This window comes from Giraffa tippelskirchi, chromosome 1 (assembly GCF_054371585.1).
Source record: "Giraffa tippelskirchi isolate mGirTip1 chromosome 1, T2T-mGirTip1v1.2.pri, whole genome shotgun sequence".
NCBI lineage: Eukaryota > Metazoa > Chordata > Mammalia > Artiodactyla > Giraffidae > Giraffa > Giraffa tippelskirchi.
In genome coordinates, this window is record NC_137275.1 from 87,414,197 (window position 1) to 87,434,942 (window position 20,746).

The window sequence follows — 20,746 nt, forward strand, 5'->3', positions numbered from 1 at the left end:
ATGAGGAGATGTGGGGAGGGTGGGATGTGGTAGAGGAACTGCCTCCATGCAGCAGCTGCCTGTGGTGTAATTACCATCTGACATGAACTATGTGAAATGAACTGAAATACAGAAGATCCCACCAAGTGTACTACAAGTGATTGACTACCCAGGCCTGCAAAAGATGAAAGTGGGCTGTCTGATTTGCAGAGAACTAGAAACACAAGTTTCTTAGGGCAAGAAGCTCAGGAAAGTGATAAAGATCAGGGATGACAGATGACAAGAAAGACAAGAGCAAGTGCCAGCTGCAGTCACTGCAACAGAAGAAGCGATGATGCCCATAGTGGAGGTGTTAAGAAACAGGCAGTCTGCCAGTAGTTAAAAAAGTGAGCAACAAAGGGTTAACCCTGTTCTCTGAGATGGCAATAAGTCCCTGGTCTCTATATATTTCAATAATTTAGTAAAACAGAGCACCTTTATTACTTAGTATGTGGAGAGTGAGGGGTGAGAATTACACAGGGGATAGGGTACCAGAACCTCCTTTCCTCTTAAAGATATAAATATGATTCTCTGAGGATTTGCTCACCAGTTAAAGAAAAGAAGAATTTTATTGAGTAACAGTTGATTTACAATGTTGCGTTAATTTCCGCTGTATGGGAAAGTGACTCTGTAAAATATACATATATATTCTTTTTTTAAAATAAAGATGTAATTTTATTGGCTTTGTTTCCACTTTTTGTTTGTTTGCTTTTTGTTGTTGGGTTTTGTTTTTTTTATTTTTTATTTTTTGGCTGTGCCACTTGGCATGTGGGAGCAAACCCACACTCACTTCATTAAAAGCTCAGAATCTTAACCACTGGACCACTAGGGAAGTCCCATATACAGTATTTCTTTATAGTCAAGAAAAGAAATTTTATACTGAGAAATTAAGAATGAAAGACATAGGATAGACTCAGGGAGCACAGAAGAGTAATAATGATAATAGTAGTAGTGAGAGTGAAAGTCACTCAGTCATGTCCAACTCTTTGTGACCCCATTGACTATACAGTCCATGGAATTCTCCAGGCCAGAATACTGGAGTGGGTAGCCTTTTCCTTCTCCAAGGGATCTTCCCAACCCAGGGATTGAACCCAGGCCTCCCGCACTGTAGGTGAATTCTTTACCATATGAGCCACCAGCGAAGCCCAAAGACACTGGAGTGGATAGCCTATCCCTTCTCCAGCAGATCTTCCTGACCCAGGTATCAAACTGGGGTCTCCTGCATTGCAGGCAGATTCTTTACCAACTGAACTATCAGGGAAGCCCAATAGTAGTAGTACAAGTCATTTAATCATCACAATAACCTTAAGAGGTTATTAGTCCCATTTTATAGATGAGGAAACTGAAGTATAAAGAGATTAAGTAATGTCCTGAGTCATACCTCTAGAAAAGAGTAGAAATAGTATTTAAATTTCTATGCCAAACAAGCTATGCCTATGATCTCCAGGAAACATGGGGTTTTATTTCCTCTTATTCATTCCTGTTCATCCAATATGTAGCACTACAGGCATTCTGAACATTCGGTGTCTGAATAGATGAAGGTGAAGTAATAGTAAAAGTACATTTTTTCTCATGACAAACTCACAAACCATTGTCATATGCAGCATCTATTCCAGTCTGTCCAAAGAGCAAACATAATGGGCATTTATAGAACGTGGGAAGGGTTTGCATAGAAAAAATGTTCCTTAATCAATTCCAAACTGGTTCATCTACATTAAAAAAAAAAAAACTCTGAAAGTGCAGAAGTGTTTTTGTTGTTCTTTGTTTTCTTACCAATTCTTTAACATCATGGAGACAGATCAAAAGCTCCTGGTAGACAAGGATTTTGTCTTCATTTCAGCCCCAAATTTAACACAGCTGAGACTTCCCTGGTGGTCCAATGGTTAGGACTCCGCAGTTCCACTGCAGGGGGCCTGGATTCGATCCCTGGTCAAGGAACTAAGATAAGATCCCACATGCCTGTTGCACTGTGCATTCAAAAATTAATTGAATATATATATGGAGGTGTTCAATAAATTTGTAAAAATAAATCAGGGGGAGAGGGGACTTCTTTTGCTCAACTGACGGAATGCCAAAATCACACTTTAGTCAGCAGATGTCAGCACCTCTACAGCCATCCCAGTGACCACCAAAGGACTGAAGGCTTTAACCAGCAGCCATTCTGCAGCTAATTCAAGGATAGTTACACGGTTTTAAGAAGATTGTTGGAGGAAAGGAGCATGAAATTCATAGTAGCAACAAAGGAAACTAACACCGCCGAGTGCTTATCATTTGAAAGGTACTCTTCTAAATGCCTTGAGCTGAGTCCCTCTAACATCCAATCACAGATGAAGTAATGTGGGTGCTAGAGGTAAGGCCAGGACCAAAATCCACCTCGCTGGAGATGGAAAAGCCACTGAACCAAGATGATGTGACTCTTAAGCCCATGCAATAGAAGGCAGAAAAGGCTGCTCAGAAGGACTGAGTTTTTCCAGATAAGAAATTTTGAGTTCAGTAATTTATTGCCACAATAATGGGTTATTTTATTGCTATTGCCAGTTTCCATCCTGAAAGGTGCCAGATTCAGGTACCTCTGGTTCTGAGCAGAATACACTAAGCTGATGTGCTGAGGTTTGCTAACACTTCAGACACACTTAAAATAATACCTCCAATCATTGAGGGGATAAAACACCATCCTCCAGCTTTCACATCTACTCCATATAATCTGTTGTTTACAGACCAAAGTACAGACAGGGAAAAAAATACAGTTTTCTGACTGTCCCTTCCTGAATTTGTTACATTTAGTAAAATGTAATTTTAGAACCAGGTGCTTATTTGAGATGATCAATACTTATTTAAATAGAACACAGCAACACTTACTTTGAAGAAAAAGTTCGATCTAAAATTTTCTTCAATGACATTTCATACTAGCATCTATTGTGCCTTAGCTACTCTGACCTTCTTTCAATTCCTAAAACCAACCAAACTCTTTCCCACCCTGGAGATTTTGCACTTTGTGTTTCCACAGCCCTGACCTTCTTCTCCCTGATCTTTGCATGCATAGCTGCTTCCTATAGTTCATATTTTAGCTTAAATATGTCCCTGACCACCCAAACTGGATATGCAGACATCATCACATCACCACATTTCAACTCCCTGCACAGCATCTGTAACCCTGTAATGTTAGGCTGTGTGCCTACTGGAACAAAAAGAGTGCCAGAGATCGGAAACATTTTCTGTCTAATTTGCCACAATATCTCCAGGGTGTGGAACAAAGATTGCCACTGGGCATGTGATCACAGGATACATGAGTGAACGAGAGAATGAAAAACTGAATACCATCCTCCTGCCCATTAACACAGCCTCACTGATTTGGCCTATAGACCAGGATATCATTCAGAACATGAAACTTCACCCCAAAAGAAGGCTCATTTTAAGACTGCCTTTATTATTCTAATATATAAGTTAAGTGACTGAAATTTTGGTCAAAGTCACAAAAACTACAAAGAATCCAGAGAAATTTTCTGCAAAAATGACACCCTCCCAGTAAAGAACTTTTGCAATTTTACTTTCCAAATGTAAAACAATCTCTAGATTTGCTTGTTTTACAACCTAGAAAACTACTGATGATCCCTCACTTCAGTTTTTCTGATATGTATTTTATAACCTAATAATAAAAGTAGATGAACTAGAAAGCATCAAGCCAGATGCATGGTTTACTAACACTTCAAAAGTAATCTTTACTGGTGCCTTCTCAGCTATTGAATTTTTTTTTCTTTCATCTGCCTTCACTGAGTTGCTATAAAGGTTTAACAAAGTCATGCTCATTAAGCAATTTGATAATCTTAAGTAGAAGAAGATTCAATAAAATTTGTTCTTTTTTTTTTTTTACTTTTAATGCTCTGATACTTGATGTCAGGAATAAAAAGCAAACAGAATAACTTTAAAAAGAAATGAGGTCATGTACACTCTGCTATATTAAAATGGAGAACCAACAAGGACCTACTATATAGCACACCAAACTCTACTCAGTGCTGTGTGGCAGTCTGGATGGGAGTGAGGTTTGGGAGAGAATGGATACATGTATATGTATGGCTGAGTCTCTTCACTGTTCACCTGAAAGTACCACAACATCGTTAATCAGCCATACCCCAAAACAAAATAAAAAGCTTAAGGTTTGAAAAAAATACCAACTGAATAATCAAGTTTTAATATTAAAAAAAGAAAGAAATGGAGGCTTACACATTAAGGTCTCTCCTTTTGATTGATAAAAACTCAAACTTATAACAGATCTGGATATATTGGGCCACTGATCAACATAGTGAGCAAAGTTAAAGACAGGAGAAAGTCACGACTTAACTAACAGAAATGAGTTATTAACCTAATTGCACTGAAATTCTCAAAAAGGGACTAAAATCCCCTATCTAAAAAACAAGTACACAGCAAAATCAAATTTCACCTCCCATCAATGATCTGACTGTAACCTGATGGTACATTTATTAACAGCAAACATTTAATTTGGTCTTAAACACCTTCAATTCTTTTTATTCACTAAGATAATCAGTGAAGTATTGATAGTTATAAAAGTGCTATGTGTGATCAGGACATTTGCCTCAGACATAAAACTGGATAGGAAAAGATAAGCAGATAAATACCTAAAGGGGTGTGTGTGTGTGTGTGTGTGTGTGTGTGTGTGTGTGCGTGTGCGTGTGTGTGCGTGCGTGCGCGTGCGTATGTAACAATCTGCTGATGTTCTGCTACAGACTGTAGTAGTATCAAACTCAAAAAACATCTTGGCAAGACCACAGTTCATTTGCAAGATACTTCAGCCTTGTGATCTTTCTAATTTAGGATTCTTATTTTTGAAATATACAGAATAAATATAACACGGAATAATAGAATATAGAATAAATTTTACCTCCCCAAGAGCTTCTACTCGACTTTTATTTATTAAACTAAAACATCTCATGCTTTGGCAAATTTTCCATCATGCAATCCACTGAGTAAAACTTACTCACCAGGTCTTGATCCAGTATTCCCAAACTGCAAGATGTAGCATGTAAAGAATATAGCACCACATAAATATTTTTAAATGAGCAAACAGCAGATATAAAGAGGCCTATTTTGGCAAGTTCAATGTTTATGACATGGACATCTTTTATAATTCAACCTTAAAAAAATTTGAAAAAGCTGATGTTAAAGACACACCAGCAATATATATTTACATTTTTTCCATTGCTTAGGCTGCCTTGCATAATAAAATTAAGCAAGGACACAATAAAACGAAGCAATTTTTTCTGATGCCCAGAATAATTTACTTGAACCTCTTATTTGTTTCTCTTATTTTTCAAAAGAAAAATGTATTGGCATTCATTCTCAATTTTTTTATCAATCAGCATGCACGACAAAGCAACACAGCAATTCTTCATTATACTAATGGGGGAAAAATTAACTTGACATCAAGCCTAATTGAGTAAAACCTCACTAATTCTTATAAATAAAGATAAGTCCTGCTTGATTAGTGAAAGCAATTTAGTATAGAACATGTTTAGATAAGTACACTTCTATTGCTTCCAAGAATTCACACTAACAAACAGCTTCCACAGCTAGCATGAGGTGTGGCAGAAGGCCTTCAGAAAACCCACCACTAGTTGTATGGGTAAGATTAATGTGGCTTGGTGTTTCTTTAGATAACTTGAAAACTTTAGGTGTATATTCCTAACAAATTATTTCAAAAGCAATTTTTATAGAGGATACCCAAAGTACTCTATGGAGAAGGGAAAGGCTACCCACTCCAGTATTCTGGCCTGGAGAATTCCATGGACTTATATAGTCATTCCATGGGGTCGCAAAGAGTCGGACACAATTGAGTGACTTTCACTTTCACCTTCAAGTACTCTACAACCCAGTCTAAAAGGAAAATATAACAAATCACAAGTTATTAGTTATGATATATAAGTAGAATCAAAATTAGTAAGGTTTCGCTCTGCTGGCAATCCTCAAGTTGTACTGCAGAAATTCACTTGTAAGTTCATTGTTAGAAATCAGAACTGACTAGAGCAATGTTCCCATTAGGAAGGTCATGTCATGCATGTATACAGAAGGAACAGGAGGTTACAAATCAAGACCCCAGGAGGGGATCTCATCATAATTTTGCCATTTATTATCTGTGTGAGTTATTTAACTGAGTCTTAATTAAATCTGTAAGCAGATTTAATACCTATTTCACAGGACTGTTGTAGGAATTAAACATAATAGCTGTTAAGGTACCTACTACGCACTCTCTACTCTCACCCCTGGGCATTTAGTGTCTTTATCAAGTATTCTCAATCATTACTCTGTGCTAGGGCAATGCAAACAAAGACATTATCAAGGAGAGTATGATATACTGAAGACCTATGAGATGTCTTCTATTTACACCTGGAAACCTAACACCGCTCCATCTCACCCCAGCCCCTGGCTGTTTCCTTCTATATTCCTCTCCAGTGTCCCTGAGGACAGAGTTGCCTGCTACGTGGGACTTTGTGCACCAGAGTCTCTTCTAATGTACCTGGACACTGAGAAGTTTGGTCTAAAGGGAAAACAAATAACCTCTGAGTTCAACTGCCTTCATATCCTTTATTCAAACTTGCTATTTGGTTTTGTTCTCTGCAAACGTCCATGAAAACCTTGTTCTCAACTATTCTGGAAACCTTCATAAACATAACTCTTGACTGTAAATTGTTCCTATACTAAAGCAATCCATCAATTCTGAACCTTCAAAATGTACCCCACCATAACGTCATAGAAAACCCACTGCATAAAATGCTTTCCTCCTTCCAGTTGATTTGTGTTTATAAACCTGACACCAGAGCCCACAACTTTATACCAACTCTCCTACTCAGAATCAAGAGTTACCCAATCATTATCCTGCTATTGAAAAAGGGAACGTTGTGGCTTTGAGGCCACACACAAAGTTGGCTGCTGTTGCTCTCACTTCATCCCCACACCTTCTCAGGAAGATGGCGATGTTTGGCAGTATGGTAGTGGTAGTAACAAAATTTAATAGTTACTTCACAGTTATGCTTATTCATTACTTTTTAAATATTTGATTTAATTATCACAATAATCCTTATTGGGAGAGACTTTGGCCAATTTAAAGATGAAAAGAAAATTAGTTTTAGGAAAGTACAGTAACCCGACTAGTTGTGAGTCAAAATTTCAACTCAGATCTCTCTGGCTCAAGTTCTTTTTTAAAAAAGTTTTTATGGAAATATAGTTGATTTACAGTGATGTGTTCATTTTAGGTATACAGCAGAGTGATTCAGAATGTGAATTCTGAATAGTGATTCAGGACCATTATGAATATGGTCCTCCATATTATACAGTAGGTCCTTGCTGTTCACCTATTTTATATATAATAGTGTATACCTGTCAACTCCAAACTCCCAATTTATCTCTCCCCTTTGGCAACCATAAACTTGTTTTCTATGTCTCTGAGTCTATTTCTGTTTTGTAAATAAATTCATTTACATCATTTTTTTAGATTTCACATATAAGTGATATCGAATGCTATTTGTCTTTCTCTCTCTGACTTACTTCGCTTAGTATGATAATCTCTAGGTTCATCCATGCTGCTGCAAATGGCATTATTTTGGCTCAAGTTCTTTTGACAAAGCACAGTGGCTCTAATTTTCATGTTACTAATCAATAATACCTAGTGAATAATACTGCAGAGTTCAGAAATGACAAAATTTTTGCCAGAAAGTATTATCTATTCATTTAGTCTTTCACTTCCACTTTAAGACTTCTCAATTTTAGAATAAAAAAAATTAACTAAGTATAGAATACCATACTTGTTTATAGTACAGAAAAACAAAAAAAATTCCAATAAAATTCAACATTGAGAAAAATGCTTAGTAGATTCTGAATATGAGAGAACTTTCTCAATCTAATTAATGGTATCTATTAAAAGGAAAAAATCAGAGCCAGCCATCTTCCTAACTTAAAAGTGTGCCCATCAAAGTTAGAAACAAGACAAAACACCAGCTATCACTACTTCTACTCAATAGTATCCTGTGAGTCCTTGCCAATGTAACAAGAAAAAGAGTTATAACAATTATAAAGAAAAAAACTTGCTTATTTACTCATTGACATCCTACACAGGAAATCCAAAAGAGCAAACAAATAAAACACAAAGAATTATAGAAGACTTCAGCAATACTGCAGGATTAAAATCAATATGCTGAATTCAATTTACTTCTACATAATAAATAATTAGAAAATAGAGTAGGAAATGATACCATTTATAATGCTTACAGAGCTACAAAGTAATTAGGAATAAATCTAACAGAACACTTTAAAGACATTTCTACAGAAAATTATTAAACAAAGAAAATGTGAAATCTCACAAAAATGTTAGCTGTCCCTCAACTGATCTCCAAGTCCAATGCAATGTCAATAAAAATCCCCAAAATGATATTGACATGAAAGAACAAAAATAATTTTCAGTGAAAACAACAAGGTAAAGAGCCTTGTCTTAGGCCATTCAATGTTCACTATAAATTACAATAATTAATGCATTGAGATAATAAGGTTGAAATTTGTTAATAGACAAGTGTGCATTGAGATAATAAGGTTGAAATTTGTTAATAGACAAGTGAAAGACAATTCAAACTCTAGATATAAGCACATTGATATATAGAAATTTGACATATGGCAGCAATAAGATGAGCTATTCAATAACAGAAGCTAGATCAACTGCTTATCTATACAGAAAGAAAAAAACTGGGTCCTTTACTTATACACAAAAATAAAATCCACATGTAATATCAAACTTTAACCTTTTTGAAAAAAAAAATACAGAATAATATCTTCTTTACTTTTGCAAAGGGAACCTATTTTAAACAAAATACAGAAAGTAAAAATCTTGAATGAAAGTAACGATATATTTTACTACATTAAAATTAAAATTTGAAAAAATTCAATTTAAATGACATGAAAAGAGAAGTCACAGACTTTGAGAATATATTTGTAATTCATTTAATCAATGAAGATTAGCATCCAGAATATATACAAAACTCCTCCAAATGACAAAGACTATCCTTGACTAAACTTTAGCCAGGATCCTCTGAGCCCAGTTCTCAACTAGACCTCACTCTCGGGCTTCTTTGCCCCTGTGTACAGAGTCCAGTTGTAGCAAGGATCATGCTAAGTCAGTGTAGTAAGAATCCCTGTATTCTTGATATCTGATCATCTTGGTCTGCCTTTAGCAAGATTCTGTCAAATTGGTTTAACAAGGATTCTTCCTGGAAGTCTCCAGTGGTCCAGTGGTTAAAACTCTGTGCTTCCACTACAGGACACATGGGTTCCATCCCTGGTCAGGGAAGTTCTTCCTGCAGCTCAGTGCAGCCAAAAAAAAAATGAAAAAAGGATCCCTCCTACTCTTAATGTCTCCACTTAGTAATTCTCTATCCACTGACTGCTCACTCTGCTTGTCAGACATTAATCCTCAGCTGTCTCTGTTATATTCCAAGTTGAGCCCCACCTCGTTACTCTATAGCAATAGAGTTGACCCCTACTTCTATAATCTTAAATAAAGTATTCCTTGCCATTTTAACAAGTCTGAGAATAATCTTTCTGTAATACAAATCAATAAGAAAAGATGATAAGCAACTCACCTAAAAATGTGTGAGACAGATGAAGAAACACAAAAGGAAAACTTATGACCAATAAGTATATAAAGAGATGCTCAACTTCGTTAGTGATCAGAAATAAACAAAGGTTAATCACAGAAAGACAGCGTTACAAATTCATTAAATAAGCAATAGGTATTTTTTTAAAGTCGGAAATTTCCAACAATCACTAAAGAAAGCAATTCTCCCATTGTGGAGAAAATGTGAATTCTCCTCTGCTGCTGATGAGAGTGTAAATAAGTATAACAGTTTGGAGAGTGATTTGTTGTTATTCAGTAAAACTACATATGGACATGCCCAATGACCCATTTCTTACAAGTTTAGCTATGTAACCCAACTTTTCTCACAGTTCTATGAGACAAGCCCTAGTACCTTAAGGCATCCATAGTATATTGTAAATTATTTTGTTTGCTGTACACTTTTCCATATATATATATATATGTTTTGCCTCAATAAAAATGTTTTCATTTACAGAAAATTGAATTATCTTTCCTCCTCCCCTCCTTCCTCCAACGTTCTTTCTGACTGTTTCATTTCTGTTAATCACACTATAATTTTTTCCTGAAGCACAGGCTTATGCACTCACTTGTGATCTTTCAACGCCAGGAGACCAACTCTTGCCAAGACAGACCAACGCTAACCAGAACTCTGATCAAACGTCTTTCCTTCTTTCCCACCAACATCAAACAGATCTTCTGTTTTCTCTTTTGCTCTGCACTTGATAAATCGAATTGGAAACCAAGCAATTTTTGGCATCTTATCCTGATAACTCACAAAAGGTTTCTGTCCACTATGAGGAGTACTCACTCATTTCAGTGAATTTTTAAAGATTCTTTGGCAAAAAGTATATGGGATAGAAATCAGTCAGGATTTCTCTGGAAATTTCTAGGGAAGTTGAGAAGTCTTCTCTGGGAATGTCTTATTTTTTAATGTCTTTTCTTTCTTTTCTTTTTTTAGATTAAAAAATGTTTAATTATTTTATAATATGAATTATTCAACAGAAATTAAATTGTGTATGTCTATTTACAGAGTCAAAAGAAAGCCTAAAAGTCTATAAGTTTTACCCAGAAATCAAAACATTTTAATTATGTTTGTATGGACCTGAAAGTACATACAAATGGATTAAAATTAAAAACTCTACAAAAATATTAACCATTAATGTATAAATATTTATCAGCTGATTAACTAAAACATTCCCTTTTCATTTGGCTATAATAGCAGTCCCTGACTGAGACCCTTAAGCAACTGCTTGTCCTTCAAATAGATTTAATAGTGTGGATTTGGGTACATTGGGGCTTCCCTGGTGGCTCAGATAGTAAAAAATCTGCCTGCAATGTGGGAGACCCAGGTTCTATCCCTGGGTCAGGAAGATCCTATGGAGAAGGGAATAGCACCCACTCCAGTATTCCTGCCTGGAGAATCCCATGGACAGAAGAGCCTGGCAGGCTATAGTTCATGGGGTCGCAAAGAGTCAGATACAACTGAGCGACTAATACTTTCACTCTGGGTACATTTCAAGACACTTTCATGTACATTATTATCTGATTCTCCCAGCTGGCCTCGGAGTTGGTAGTACCAACTCTTTATGAATTTTCTGTGTCAATGCTGATGCTATCAATCTCCCTGTGTAAGAACAGGGATGTCTTAGCTGTTCAAATGACTGGCTAATTTAAGGAACAACAGATAACCCAAAGGCCCTCCCCACACTTGATATCAACTAAAATACTTCTGCCAAATTTATGTATCTGGGACATCGTTTTATCAGAAGAGCAAGAATGGTCCTTCATGGATAGTTTGCCTTTCTGGAAAGTCGCTTCGGTTGACATTTCAAACTTCTCTATTTTAATTCTGATTTAGCTTAGATTCTATGTACTACCTCTAATCTTGTGACTTTATTCATTGGCACTCTATCTCATCTTTCGAATGACTATTTTTACATTTTATATCACTAAATTTTTTCATCTTTAGAATTTATCTGTATAAAATGTCTGTATCAGACTTAAAAAGTTAACACCACTTAACTTCAACTCAATTCAATCTTTAAAGATTTTATGCACCCCAATTATTTCAATAACATGACAACCAAGTGTCTTCCCTACATAATTAACGTGTCATTTTAATGTCCTTTCAAATGAACTGAATGTGTCAGAGTATGACAGATACAACTGGACAAATGAATGTGTAGCTGAACAACTCGGAAAGAATATGCAGTGCAAAAACTGATAATATGATTCAAGTGGCATGTTACATTGGACTTTAAAGTTTTATTCCAGTGAAAGTAAATGTTTCAAGTTCTCTTAGTCTATCAGATAGAAGTCAACAGCATATATTCAGAAAGCTGTCTTTCTTACCAAAAAGTCTTCAAGTTTTAAAAGTCAAACTTTAATTTTCAGGAAAGTCACTCAAACTTTTAAAACAGTGAATAATCAAGATGACAAAGCATGGAGTTTTATATGTTTTTACCTTCTCTATCCCACTAAAAAAACTGCAGACAGATTCAAAAGCCTTCATAGCTTGGTAAAAGAAGCCCTCTTCTAAATGATGATCTGTAAATATTAATAATTATGCACATAGATTCAAAAGTTAATCCCAGAGGAATGCAAATTGAAGTGAAAAGATTTAATAAGATCATTATGATTAAAAAGTAAGGAAAGAGAGGAAAAAACCTTGGTGAATGAAAGACAGAGGGAAATATATACTGATTGTGTGTGCATCAGACACATTGTTACAGAGTTGGCCCATAATAAATAATTTTCACAAAAACTTATGAAGAACTTTGCTCCTCATTTTACAGATGAGTGAACACAGACTCAGAGATGTTAATTAACTTTCCCCAAATCACACAAGACTGGCCTCGTGCAACTCCAAAGACCTTGCATCCTCCTCCCAGTTGCCCTGCAGAGAAAATGAGATTCTGAGGAAACATCAAGAAAGTAGTAGCTAAAATGGGACAAGAAGAAAAGTATCATGTCACAGAAACCATTTAATGAGTAATTCCAAGAGGAAGGAAATATTAATAAGTTCCTGTGAAAAATCTGCCTTTATATTCCTAACATTTAGCCAATAAAGGGTACTCAAATGCATGCTGAACTACAGGAATGCTTCAGAAAGAATATGAATGAATGTGAAGAATATAGTCTGCTCCATAGAAAAATCACTTGTATCATTCCAGAGAGAAATTTCAGAGATTACAGAGTAAGTTTTTAAATTATACACAAATACTTGAGGGGGCTTCCCAGGTGGCTCAGCGGTAAAGAATCAACCTGCCAAGCAGGAGATGCAGGTTCGATCCCCAGGTCAGGAAGATCTTCTGGAGAAGGGAATGGCTACCCACTGCAGTATTCTTGCCTGGAGAATTCCATGGACAGAGGAGCCTGGCGGGCTACAGTCCATGGAGTCGCAAAGAGTCAGACATGACTGAGCAACTTAGCACACACACAGCCTTAAAAAAGAGAAAGGATACAAGTTCTGACACAAAAAGGCTGGTGGAGAGCGTATGAGGATATGGATGAAGACACAGAGCCAGGAAGTAACAGATGAAGTGAGACAGCAAAGTTCACAGAGTTTCCAAATAATCTTCACAGTCTGATCATTAAAGGAAGAAAAGGTTGGGTTGAGAATTCTGTGAAGTAATGAAAAATTTTTTGCAAGTTATTCCTGAAAATGTGAGAAAGTGTTCACTAAAGATGAACAAAAGCAAGTTAGTATTAGTCAAGCGCGGGCTAAACTCAGAGTGGATTCAGGTACAAATTTTCATGACTTTGAAAAGACACTGTCTAGCGCCCGATAAAAGTCTATAAGGAGCACGGAAGCATGGAGATGGATCCAAGGAGGAAACTAATGCCACGAACAACCAAGGTGCACTCAGAATTTCTCCTCACGGTTGTGTAAGGACATCGTTTGCCTCTAATTCAACCAACTCTTTTATAAGAATCTGTCAATCAAGACCAACGAGAACCACTTCTTATATAATTTAATACATGTATCATTTTCAATTTCAACTAATTGTTAGTATAGTCCCATAAAATAAAATAACTGATTACTGTTTTTAAATCTTATGATGCTCAAGAATATATGATTTAATATAGTAAACAGGTCTTTGGTGCAGTATGGCAAACTAGACATACATATTTTTCTCTAGTCCCTCTTAAGACTTCCTAAAATTAAAGACTAAAAAAGACATAAAGTCACAAGGAATGAAAGAATGGAAGATGAGAGCACAGAGATATTTATTTTGGAGGATGAAAAAAGGAGGACAAGTTCTGACTCTACAGAGGAAAAAAGTCAAAAGAAACAAAGTGAGGCAGGGCCCCAAACCTCAGAAGTATTGGGGAACGGAGGCACCAAGCAAGCACCTCTGAAGGTGGCAGAGAAAGAACGGAACTAAAAATAAGGGGGAAAAAATACAGGAAAAAAATAAAATAAAATAAAAATAAGGGGAAAAGATGAGATGAATTGGGAGATTGGGATTGACATATATACACTATTGCTACTATGCATAAAATAGATAACTAATAAGAACTGACTTTATGGCATAAGGAACTCCACTCAGTGCTCTGTGGTGACCTAAATGGGAAGGAAATCCAAACAAAGAGGGTATATAAGTAAACGTATAGATTCACTTTGCTGCACAGCAGAAACACAACATTGTAAAGCAACTATACTCCAATAAAAATTAATTTTAAAAAAAGGAATTAGTTGTTAGTTTATTTAGGGAGCAATTAAAACATCAGATGATTGCTCCCAAGTCAATTTACCAAGGAAACCACTTCAGTGAAGACTAGAGATTTACCCTCTGGGAAAATCGAACCAGTTCAGTTCAGTTCAGTCGCTCAGTCGTGTCTGACTCTCTGCGACCCCATGAATTGCAGCACGCCAGGCCTCTCTGTCCATCACCAACTCCCGGAGTCTACCCAAACCCATGTTCATCGAGTCGGTGATGCCATCCAACCATCTCATCCTCTGTCGTCCCCTTCTCCTCTCGCCCCCAATCCTACCCAGCATTAGGGTCTTTTCCAATGAGTCAACCCTTCGCATGAGGTGGCCAAAGTATTGGAGCTTCAGCTTCAACATCAGACCTTCCAATGAACACCCAGGATTGATCTCTTTTAGGATGGATTGATTGGATCTCCTTGCAGTCCAAGAAACTCTCAAGAGTCTTCTCCAACACCACAGTTCAAAAGCATCAATTCTGCGGCGCTCAGCTTTCTTCACCGTCCAACTCTCACATCCATACATGACCACTGGAAAAACCATAGTCTTGACTAGACGGACTTTTGTTGGCAAAGTAATGTCTCTGCTTTTAAACATGCTATCTAGGTTGGCCATAACCTTCCTTCCAAGTAGTAAGCGTCTTTTAATTTCATGGCTGCAGTCACCATCAGCAGTGATTCTGGATCCCAAAAAAGTAAAGTCTGACACTGTTTCCACTGTTTCCCCATCTATTTCCCATGGAGTGATGGGACCAGATGCCATGATCTTAGTTTTCTGAACGTTGGGCTTTAAGCCAACTTTTTCACTCTCCTCTTTCACCTTCATCAAGAAGCTCTTTAGTTCTTCTTCACTTTCTGCCATAAGGGTGGTGTCATCCGCATATCTGAGGTTATTGATATTTCTCGTGGCAATCTTGATTCCAGCTTGTGTTTCTTCCAGCCCAGCGTTTCTCATGATGTACTCTGCATATAAGTTAAATAAGCAGGGTGACAATATACAGCCTTGACGGACTCCTTTTCCTATTTGGAACCAGTCTGTTGTTCCATGTCCAGTTTTAACTGTTGCTTCCTGACCTGCATACAGGTTTCTCAAGAGACAGGTCAGATGGTCTGGTATTCCCATCTCTTTCAGAATTGTCCACAGTTTATTGTGATCCACACAGTCAAAGGCTTTGGCATAGTCAATAAAGCAGAAATAGATGTTTTTCGGGAACTCTCTTGCTTTTTCGATGATCCAGTGGATATTGGCAATTTGATCTCTGGTTCCTCTGCCTTTTCTAAAACCAGCTTGAACATCTGGAAGTTCACGGTTCACGTATTGCTGAAGCCTGGCTTGGAGAATTTTGAGCATTACTTTACTAGCATGTGAGATGAGTGCAATTGTGCGGTAGTTTGAGCATTCTTTGGCATTGCCTTTCTTTGGGATTGGAACGAAGACTGACCTCTTCCAGTCCTGTGGCCACTGCTGAGTTTTCCAAATTTGCTGGCATATCGAGTGCAGCACTTTCACAGCATCACCTTTGAGGATGTGAAATAGCTCAACTGGAATTCCATCACCTCCACTAGCTTTGTTCGTAGTGATGCTTTCTAAGGCCCACTTGACTTCACATTCCAAGATGTCTGGCTCTAGGTGAGTGATCACACCATCGTGATTATCTGTGTCGTGAAGATCTTTTTTGTACAGTTCTTCTGTGTATTCTTGCCCTCAATTCCAGGACACAAAGCAAACTGAAGGCTGGAGTGAACTATGGGACTGAATCAAGGGTATCAGGTCAGATATTCACAGTGTCCCAGCCCCCTTTCCTCACCCACCCTCCTTCCCAATATTCCTTGTCAGCCAGGAACAGACGCCATCCTTCCACCTCCAGGTAAGAATAGAGAAACACCCCCACACTAGAGGGAAAAGAGCAGTAAGCAAGCCCCACACATACATACAGAGCTTCTGATTTTTGTACTTAAAAAAGGATGCTTTCTGCTTTTGTGTAAAATATTTCTGTATACTACAGACTATTTCAGTAATGTTATAGAAGGGCAGAAAGTCTGTCTTTTCTGTCCCATTGATGTATCTCAGTACTCAGAATAACGCCAAGAATATATTAATAAATACTTGAATGAATGAACTATATTTAAAATCTGTTGGATTTTCATGGAGACCCAAGCACCTCAAAAATGTTGTAGCTGTAGAGTATCATATCCTATCCATCACTGACAAAGTCCCTAAAATCACCACACTTTGCAGCTAAATTCTACTTCATCGCACTTCAATTTTCAACATAAAATTCACAATAATCAACTTTTTTTAAATGGCTGATATTAATTTTTCTTCTGTGGGAAGAATAAATGGTTTCCAGCATTTACTATTTAACAGCATCTCGTATTTAATAGCATCTCTTCTTAAATGAAAGCACAGGAGGTTTCATTTAGAAAAGAGAGTGATTACAGACCACTGTAGGAATGAACTAGGTGGGCCCCCTAGCGGCTTGAAGTGCTAACACTCCCCAAAGTACCTGACATGCTTGAGGAATCTGGTCAACACAGTCCTTCCAAAGCTGTAGATTCAGGGGGAAAAGACCCATCTGGCTGCAAAGATACAGCAGTGACTTCTCCCCAAGTTTGTGCAGTAGTCAGAGAGAGGAACAGAGCAAGTGTCAGAGAGTGAGATGGGAAATGGTACTTAGGGGCAGTAACTGAACAACGAGAAATGGCATCCTGAGCTCCTCTTCTTCCCTCCTAACTGCCTCCTTATTATGTCTCTATAGTTTCCCCAGAACACAAATGCTCCTGCACGCCCACCCACAGCAGCATACACACACACCACACACGCTACAGTGCTAACATTTACTGAGACTGAAGCACGGGTACTAAGGAAGTTTCACACCATTTGTCTAAATATTTAAAAGTTATTATCAAGCTAACAAACTGTTAAATATCTTCTACCCTCCAACTGTGATAAATAGACTCCATGGCAACAAAATTTTTAAAAATACATGTAAAGCTATAGTTTTCATATGAGTGAAGACAGAAAAAATACCAAAGGCAACCAAACTTAAACATGATAGTATTTCTGAGTATTCTGTGACAAATCAAAATTGTCCAGATGAGTATTGATAAAAATATCCCTAAGTAATGCATTTTAATTATTCTATAACATTTCTTTTACTCTTCCTATATTCCATAAAAAACATAAATCATGTCGTTATAATCCAGATTGTTATGTAATTTGTATTCTTTGGATAATAATGTCAAATTAAACTACTTTTCTTAACTCGTGCTTATTATCTTCAATTTGGAAAAACTTCACTCCATCAAAACAGTAAAAACAGGAATTGTCAACAAAATTCTTGGGGCAATACTTGGACATCGAAATGAACGATGAATTTTACACACCATGTTCAATCATTGAGGTGGGGTCACCTACATTAAATATATTCTTATCATATAAAATATTAGGAAATAGCCTAACTTTATTATTAAAATGAGTATGACTCATATTTCTTTACCTATTGTCTCTTAAAGCAATATCTGGATCCTGATAGTATTTTTAAATTTCGCTTCTTTCCATTTTTTTTAATGCAATGTGAAGAGAAAACTGAAAATAACAGTATGCAGATCAATTTGTTTGAATCTCTCTTCACTAGAGTTTATACCTACAACCAAAATGGCCAGAAAATAGTCCCCAGAGGAAATGAGCATCAGGACTTTTTATGTGGCTCATGTCAAGTCCTGGTTCATGGCAGTCATCCTGGCACGTACCTTCTCTGCTTGAAGTGCACTTTTCATTTCTAGAAGTAGATTTCCAGACACCCAGATTTACTCTGCTCTCTCACGAGACTGGTAGCTTACCCAGGTTAACAAGTCCACACTCGTTTTGTTCAGAATATTAAAATAACTGTGCCACTGGTCTCCAGAACTGATGTTGGGAAACTCAGGACCATTCAGCTTTCAGCTCCCTTGTATGGGACCAATTTGGTTCTTATCAAAGCTTTTGGAACATTCTTTTCCCAGATATTTGCATGGCTGTTTCTTCTTTCTATTTATCCAATTCTCTGCTGATCTCTTTTTTTTTTTTTTTTCTCTGCTGACCTCTTAAGGGACTGTTCCTGATTAAAGAAACCTCCATGTGCCACTCCCACATCACCCACGATTTTCATCAAATCTATGAAAATTTGATGCAAACTATTTTATTTTCATCAGAATAGTTACTGTCACCTGGTATTTTCTTTTATTTATTTATAGCAGTGCTGGATTTTTGTTGCTATGTGTGGGCTTTCTCTAGTTGCAGCAAGCAGGGGCTACTCTTAGCTGCTGTGTTTGGGCTTTTCATTGAGGTGGTGTCTCTTGTTGCAGAGCATTGACTCTAGAGTGTGTGAGTTTCAGGAGTTGAGGCTCATGGGCTTTTAGAGCATCGGCTCAGTAGTTGTGGCTCAGGGGCTTAGTCGCTCCCCAGCATGTGGGATCTTCTCTACCAGGGATCAAACGCATGTCTCCTGCATTGGCAGGCAGATTCTTAACCACTGCACCACCAGGGAAGTCCTCCTGATATTTTCCTATTTATTCTTTTCTATATTATCTATTTCTGCTGAATATAAGTTTCACAAGAATTTGTCTGCTTCGAAATCCCCAGTGTCTAGGATAGTGAGCAGGTACTCAATCAGTATTTATTGAATGAATGAATGAAAGCCTATATATTAGCACTAGCACCAGAAGTAGAGAAAGAATGGCCTTTTGATTGGTATTTCTAAATTATGTAAAACAGGATCATGTCTAGGACCCCATCTGTCACAACACTTGTATTGACCGCAAATATGTCTTCTGACCATTGTGAATTCTAAATTAGGAGCCCTAGGACTTTAAAACTAAAGTCAAACTTTTGAGCAGTTCAATTTTATTTGCCCTCAGAAGGCAGTGACCTTGAGCCAAATTACCTTCTTCTCCCTACAAAAATTAATATTTATTAAGAGTTAATGTTATCATCTTGATTCTAGCAGAGCAGTGACAAGATGAAGATAATCCAGCAAGGCATACAAGAGTGCAATCTTCAGCATCAGATGGCCTCAGTTCTGATAGAAGGTTCATCATTAGGAGCTGTGTGTCCTTGGGTTTATTTAACCTCTCTAAGCCACAGTCTCCTAATTATATGAGTGCTTGTCTTCTGGGCTGTTATGAGGATCAAATGAGATCATTCATCTAAAGTTCTAGGCATAGTCCTTGAACATTTAATAAATGTTAGCTGAAATTATTATAGGAAATTATCTATTTGAACATTTACATATTCTTTGCAAAGTCTTGCCTGAAAGCAGCATTCATTAAGTCACATGAAATAATTTCCTCTCTTAGCTTAGTGTTCACACAAAACTGCCTCTTGAAACACACTTGAGATTTTCCTTAATCAGGTGGGAAGAAGTATAAGACCAATCATGCTTTCTTTCCAGAAGGAAATTCAGGTCATCTACACTAATAAAACCTCTTCCAAATATCTTTTTTCCTGCTTATTTTTCTTAGCTGACTTCCTTTTGATTTTATTTTTAATTGTCTTTTTTAATATTGTATTTAACTCTGAGGCTTGTGGATCTGTCATTTATGAACTGAGAGACCCTGGAGAGGTTATTTAGCATCTAATGCTCTACTTTCTTAATTTGTCAAATGAAAACTGTATGGACACCGATGACACTAGCATCCCAGTCTCCTTTTATAATAACCACTCGTCTGCTGCATCCATATTCCCTTGGGGTCCTACAAAGGGCCCAATCCGCTTAGCACTGAGATGAGTCTAAAAGTGAACATTAATTCAAGATGGACCAACGAAACACATGCCAGAAATTTCACATTTAGGACTGAAAGAGGCAGGTCAATTCCATCTAGTAGCTGAAATTATAAAACATAAATCTCAGGAGTTGCTAGTGGCTATGTTTCCAGTTTATGAAGGAGCTGGTCCGCCCTGAAAGAGAAGAATGACTCTAAGATGAGAGAGGAGGAGAGGGAGTCCTAATGATCCTAATGGTTCCAGGGCTGTAGCTTGGCTGTCCCTTTAGACAGCCCACTATCTTCCCAATAAATTCTCCTTTTTACACACATCATTTGGGTATGAGGTCCAAATAGCTCTAACACAGAGAAAATAAAATCTCCTTTTAGTCCTAATAGTTCTAACGTGTAGTCCTAACACATAGAAAATAATTCTACTCTTAAAATAGTTATTAAGGAAAATGAATGAGACAAAGTAAGTGCCTGGTCTATTGTGTATGTGTGTGTCCTCAGTAGAGCATGACTCTTTGAGACCCTATGGACTGTAGCCTACCAAGATCCCCTGTCCATGAGATTTTCCAGGCAAGAATACTGGAAAGGGTTGTCATTTCCTACTCCAGA

General features: G+C 37.2%; 1 protein-coding gene across 6 annotated transcripts in view; it reads right to left on the reverse strand.

Annotated features, from left to right (window-relative positions):
* The window catches only part of SLC39A8 (solute carrier family 39 member 8), an 83,607-nt gene that overhangs the window by 20,591 nt on the left and 42,270 nt on the right, over window positions 1–20,746 (reverse strand). The gene's annotated exons all lie outside the window — the stretch shown is intronic.